The 7,148-nt window shown below is 36.2% G+C and overlaps 1 long non-coding RNA gene across 1 annotated transcript; it reads right to left on the reverse strand.

The window, feature by feature from the left end:
* Window positions 1-3,074: 3,074 nt before the first annotated feature.
* Window positions 3,075-6,250, reverse strand: LOC113277609. The gene is made up of 7 exons (XR_003325017.1): window positions 5,982-6,250; window positions 5,574-5,738; window positions 5,334-5,395; window positions 4,875-4,936; window positions 4,183-4,241; window positions 3,865-4,086; window positions 3,075-3,700 (listed from the first exon to the last, which is right to left on the reverse strand). It is a non-coding gene; the product is annotated as an uncharacterized LOC113277609 (long non-coding RNA).
* Between the last annotated feature and the right edge of the window lie 898 nt (window positions 6,251-7,148).

Consider the following 7,148-nt stretch of genomic DNA (forward strand, 5'->3'; position numbering starts at 1 on the left):
TTTATTATTATTTGGGTTGTTGGTGTGCATCATTATTTCTTCATCACTAAGCCCTGATACAAAGTAAGATGGAGAAGACAATAGAGGGATGATGCATGTGGAGGATGGGAAGTTTGAAAAATCTTACCAAGTTTTCTGGTGTGTTTAATTTTTTTTGGCTTAACATAAAAATATTAGTAATAGGTGTGATTAGTACTAAAATTTGCTAGTTATTAATTTTTGTGGTGATACTAGGGTATGAACCGTGCCGTAACGGCACGGATATTGTCATGTAATAAGTGATTACTGAGCTTTCTCTTTGTGTTGTGCATAGATTACACACTTACAATTTTTTGTTTGGTGTTGACATATGGTGCTTGTTTAGATGGGAAAAACCATTCTAAACCCCTGCCAGTACTGTCATGTATATACTCCCTTATCAGTCTTATTTACCCTTACGATAATATGCAAATGGGATATGGTACTTTAGAGAGTTCTAAAGAGCGGGGATGACACAGTTTGGGTGAGCATCACACGGTCAAAGCTTAGAAATGATAAATAGTTCGTCTCGAGATTTGATTAACCAAGTTGAAGTGCTTCAACTATACCTTTACCATAAACATTTCAAAATGGTAAGAAGTAGCTATATCATAATGTCCGTAACCAACCTTGATGGCTTCCAAAATCTGATATTTTGCTAGTTTTTATGATTCAACTAATGCGTATGCAACACTCCCGATACCTAATATAGGGATCACACTTTCAGAACTCAATGTTACTGCAGTTATTATTACCCATACCTAATATCTATCTCTGTTTAGTTCTTGCTTAGGAAAAGATTATTTACTAATTTGGGTGTATCTTATTGTTTGGATTGAATTTAGCTCTTGTAGTCTGTAGTGCACCCAAATTGACAAAAAGAGAAACCGTCCGCTTATCTCCAACCACCAAAACATTATCACTCTTGCAATTAGGTTATTTATCTCTACCAAAATGAATGAACATGGAACTTCAGGAAGAAAGGAACAATATCCACCTTAGTCTGTAACCCAAATCATGTATTCACAAAGAACTATGAGAAAATATTTGATGGGGGCGTTTTTTGAAGGGGGCATGGGGGACAAATCATGTGTTGACACGTGCATTTGATATTAATGAATTATGTTTTCAAAAATATAAAAGAAGTGTAATTTTGGAAAGAAAATTTGTTTTCTTGATTGGTGTTGGTATTTTTGGAAACAAAATTTATTAAAATCAAATGCATGTGTCAACATATGATTTGTTCCCAATACCCTCTTCAAAAAATGCCCCCATCAAATATTTTCTTGATGACACGTGCGTTTTTCATCAAATATACTTAAATGAAAATGTAAAGAATCAGCGCGGCTTGGGGGAGAGGAACGAAAAACGTTTTTGGGCCTACAACACACAAACCGAGGGAGTGTCTCCTATTTTGAATGAAAAGGATATATGTAGGGTTGTGCAAAAAAACCGGAACCGCACCCCTATCCGTCCGCAAAATTGCGGATTTCATCCAAACCGCAAGACGTATGGGCCGGACACGGGTGGAATTCTCAAATCCGCACGCGTTGCGTTGCGGTTGTCCTTTGAAAACCGCGGATTACCCGCACCGTAGGTTAGTAAAGTAAAACCTTATAACATAAGACAGGCCCAGACCCCAATTCAATAGCATTGGCTTCCACTAGGCTTAAATGGGCTTCCACTAGGCTTCCAATTCAATTCAATAGTAAAGTAAAACCTTAAATGAGCTTCCACTAGGCTTTACGCAACTGTAGTAACGACTACCAACTAAAAACACGATGCCAAAGACAGGTCCAGATCTTTTTTTTTTTTTAATCCCTAATCCGCGGTTAATCAGCAACCGGACCGCACAATCCGCGGATCCGCGGATGTAAAATCCGCGGGTGATTGGGCCGGTCACGGTTTGATTTTTCAAATTCACAGCTTTGACGGTTTGGTTGCGGGTGACCCCTAATCCGCAACCGTCCGTCCGTTACACACCCCTAGATATATCATATATGGACTTTCTCTTGCAATACAGCTACCTAAATGGTCAAGAGCCCGTCTTGCTTATGTCGCTATATTAGCATTTGGTAGTGTCTTCTATTTATTGTGCACATTGCAGCTACATTGTTATGTCCATGCCAGATCATTAAACCACCATTTGTAGAAATATTTTATGTAAAATCAACCAAACTGAGCATCAACTACATCAAAGGCAGTGATGCACCCATGGTTATATGGCTCTTTTCATAACGCTGCATTTTTGCGGCAAAATTTGATGATAGGCCTTTCAAAATTAGAATTTTATTTTTATTATGTTATGCAAATAGACTCTACTGACAATATTTGGTTTTAAAAAGAAACATAGTCTTATTATTGATATTAAATACAGGGAAAACAACTAATAGATGTGCAACATCATGCTTTAAATTTCTTTAAAGAATTCCATGTGTTGGATTTCAGATCAGCAGATCAAGTTAGCACTTTTCGTTAGGGTCAATTTAGAAGTTTCGCCATGGTCAATATATAGATACCAACCGAACGTTAGTTTTCTCTCTCGTCACTTGATGGTTGTTCATAAGAATCATAACACCAAGTGTGTTCATGAAGTCCTTAGAACCTTCATAACTCTCCAAGTCATCTTCATTCGGCTCTTCAGTTTGTATAATTTTAAAAAAGATATTAGCAACAATTCCGTACAAAAAAGAATTGGTCCAGGAAATTAACATTTTTTTTTTATTTCCATCTTTAGTTACCTGTTTTCGGTTTCCCCACGCTAATTTTTTAGCCCAACCAATCAAGACTCAAGAGTCGGTTAACTCTCGCTATAATATAAAGTGTACTAGTGTCTCTCCCGTGCGCTGCATGGGGTTAATATAATGTTTCTCTTTTTTGACGCAAGCAGTTCTTGGTGTCCGAAATCACAATTTAAAAGAAATTCTTTTACATAGCTAAGTTGTTAGTAGTAGTGTGTGCCACAGGTTAATAATTCGTCATAATAGAGATTGCTTCCTCGTCAACAGCTAAAGAATTTTGAATATCGTTAATTATCGATTATATTCGGAAAAATAATTGTTCTTGTCTATTTATACAACATAAAGTGTCATTTGAATCCATGTCAGAAAGTATGTGGGAACGTTACCAAGAGCAACCTCCGTAATTGTTTGTAAATTATCAAGAAATGAGAAAGCACTAAAAACATATCGAGCTACCTGTTAACAGTTTTAAACTATAGATCAGTTCAATCATTTCATAAACCTTATGTTTACACACTGGAATGTCAAGTCCAGCTTCTCTCCCAGAGACAAAAATGAGAGCCTTGTACTGTTGAGTCCATCCTCCCACTTGTTTATTAGGGAAATTAAATTCATAAGAATATTGTTGACTCAAGCATGAGAGTATACCAAGCTCTGATGCTGCATCTTCAACATCTTCTTCCTTGTAAGATTTGAAACAGATTTTTTTCCGAATATATATCTTCGATATATGATTCTTCCTTTATAAGTGACATCTAAAGCACTCAAAAAATAGGCTTGAAATAATAATTATTGAATGCTTAGAACATCGAAGAAGAGATTAGCAAGATGAGGGCGAAGTATGATGCAAACCTTTTTCATTCCTTCACCACCGTCATTCAAGATGCCCCAATTATTTCTGGTGGATAACCAATCATCTGACAACTCAGACACAATCCCTACTGCTCAAGCAAGAACATTACCAGTTTACTACATACTATGAAAAAAATTCTATCGCAGTACTATATTGTTATAGTATATGATAAGCGTCACAAAATGAAAAATTAGTTGAAATGACTTTCTAGAAGATTTAAATACTAAGTAAGCCAAAAAAGCAAAACCGCACCTTCAAACGTGAATGCTTCTTGCATAACTTTTATAATTCAGTAAATCTGCAATATAAAGATGATTTTTCCTTCGTAGATGTTTCCAGCTGACTTTGAAGAAACAAATTTTTATTGCACTCAGTCAAGGTTGTTGATTTAGAAGCTTTCAGCTCCGATCTCGTGGAACCCAATGTCTTCCGAAGCTTTGAAGCCTCAGCTAACTTAACCTCCTCGCTTGACAACTGGATCCCAAAATGATCATACACCTTTTGGATTTCATTAATTTTATTTACATGATCAAATCACACATCTAACGTAACTAATTATTGTTTCCTTACCCAATCAAAAAGAGGAAGCACCAGTGGAGTTTCCCAGCTCGCATCAATATATTACATATCTGCTGGAGATGAATAACCTTGTCACTTATAAAAACAACAAAAGATGTATGAGAGTGTAGGATGGCAGGCTGCTAATCATTTGTTATAACACGATTGCTAGTGTGCCACATATTCTTATGCGTGATTGCCCAAGTATAGTAATTACCAAAGATTTACATCTTACAACCTTTAAGAGGCAACATTCAAGATTAGGTGCTTGAAACTGAAGAATTTTCATGCTAAATCCTTTTTTCATACAAAATGTTTTTCATCAAATCAATCTTTTTTAAATCGATTTTTGTCGAAATTCTCGAATCCAGAAATAACTGAACAACTAAATGAAGAGACTACCTAAACTACAAAAACAGGGCTTCAAGTCACCAACAAATTAAGGAAAACAGTTTAGCAGCACCAGGAATGATTTAACACTACAAAAATGGTACCGAGGGTTAGCTAAAGCTTACAAAAATGGTTCACAGAAAATGGTTGGAGATCAAGTGCATCTATACTAATTCATAAGGAGTGTTCAAAATATATCCCATAAATTTTGGTCTTATTGCTACATGGAAATAAAGTGCATATATGACATGAAAGAAGAGATAAGATAATAACTAACACAAAGAGCTTGAACAAACGTGATCAGCAAAACTAACCTTAATTTGGAGTCTGATTGCATTAAAAGTAGTCTGCCTACACTCTGAAAGCAAAACACAACCTACGGCACAAAAGCAACCCAAACCATCACAATCAAACACAATTCATAGAAATTCAAACACACAAAATTTTATGATCAATGATTGAGTATTACCCTGAGATCTCTAGGAATTTTTAGCAGCGGTGAGGGGTGATGTTTATTAGTATCTCTTTCTAAGATGATATTTCTATTTTAAGAACTTATCTATGCCTAATAGCTGGAGTTAGCAGCAGTTCATCATGATAAAGTTTTGAGCTTTCAGAAGTACCCAGTTTATTTCCTAACTGTACTACTCCTTGAATATCTAATCAATATATTTATTAATTAGTTTAAGCTAGCAAATACAAAAAATGTTTCCATCAAAAATAAAGCAAAATAAGTTGACACAGCTGTCATGCACAGATTATTGAGTACTAACCATCCGCTCAAGCATTGAACAACCTCGCATCCAACAAAGTGTAATGGAACTCTTTTGTAACCCTGCATTTTGTTGCGTTAAATTACCATTTCTGGATGATATTATTAAAATTATACCGTAGACTCGAACTCTTATATTTTGTAATTTTGGTGCTTGATATGTAATATTACATGCATGAAATAAGAAACCCCTAAACAACATCTGGACAAAGCAAGTTTTAGCAAATTTGAGTTTACTCACCTGACATGCCTGATCCAATCACCATGACAGATGGAGCAAGGCCTCTAGCCCCAGTTTTGGGTAGGTTAATCTTTGTAAGGAGTTTTCAGAGACTCCAACAATTTCTTTAGTAGAATTTCCATAGTTATCATTTTCTATGAATTTGGCCTAAATTTCTCTGTTTTCCTACGAAAAATATAAAACATAAATTTCTTATGGGTTTTGAAAAAGCCACTATGAGACGGGAAAATGAGAAGTATGAGCGTGCTTTTTATATAATCTAAGTAGAATTACCTGAATCCCTTTTTCAATAATCTAGGTAGAAGCATCGTTCTTTAAAAGTGTTCATTCCAAGATATATAAAAAACGACGATTGATGGAAAATGATTACTTTAGAATTAATTATCAAAGGATAAACATAAAAATTACCTCAATCCCTTTTCAACTTGCTCACTGCATATTCAGGGTAAACTTGATCAAGCTTGCCCACACATCTTACACATGCGTTACTGAAAAGCCAAAATTGAAGAGTGAATAAATCACGAAACGATGCAGAAAAAACAATTCACCAAAAAACAAAAAGGGTACTGCCCCAAAAAGAAAGAAGCTTTTCCATGCTCGACATCTATACACCGCGTCTCTTCACCAAGGTACAACTACTTCCGCTGTGATAGGATTTTTTTTCAGATGAGATTTAGGGTTTGTAGTCTATCTTTTAGAATCCACTGGTGACAACGGGAGAAGAGAATGAGTAATTATCGGAAACGTTTGATTTCTATTGGTCGGGGTCAGGAGCTCTAGAATTCAAGCTTTTGGCCTAACTTTCATTCTGGAGCTAGTATTTCGGTCTCAAATTATATATATAATAATATGGGAACTCTAGATTTCTCATCCTCGCTTTCTTCCATTTTGAGACCCCCCTTCGCTGCAGAAACCAATTTCTTTCCTTCAAATTTCTTCACATATCTGCGAACTCATTAATTGCATCCTCCATGGAAAGTTCTTCATAAGCCTTCTTCTTGAGCCTCTCAAGGAACAAAATTGGTCCAGGAAGTAATAAATTTCATTCTGGATCCTGGTCACGAAATCCTTTACCGGTCATCTCATCCCCACTCTTGGTGAAGTGGTGCCAAAGCAATTCAGCAATTTTGATACAAATACTCCACCAGCAGCCAGCACCATCCATTCTCTGTATCGAATGTTATCTTGTATGGATGATGTTGCACACACTTGGAATGAAAGACATTACTCCTCACTGAGTTGGATTAGCGTTCTAATATCTAAGTACACAGAAATGGATACAGAGAAGTTGTTGGATACTTAAGTGAGGAAGTCGCAGACAGGTATAAATCCTCGTCTTATTGGGGGCCAAAGAAACTAATTGGGTGCCATGACATTTAATTTGCACCCCAAAATTTTCAGGGGCGTATTAATCCAAAATTTAATTCTGTCCTTGGATTTGTTCGGGCGAAGATCCGACGTCGACGGGATGGGATTCTTGGTTGTGGGCGTGTGTCATCATGTTTTGATGACTTGGTCCGCATGCTCTCCACGTGTCTTCTCAAATACACGTGTTTGATGATGAAATATGTGCAC

Source organism: Papaver somniferum, chromosome 5, assembly GCF_003573695.1.
Source record: "Papaver somniferum cultivar HN1 chromosome 5, ASM357369v1, whole genome shotgun sequence".
Classification (NCBI taxonomy): domain Eukaryota; kingdom Viridiplantae; phylum Streptophyta; class Magnoliopsida; order Ranunculales; family Papaveraceae; genus Papaver; species Papaver somniferum.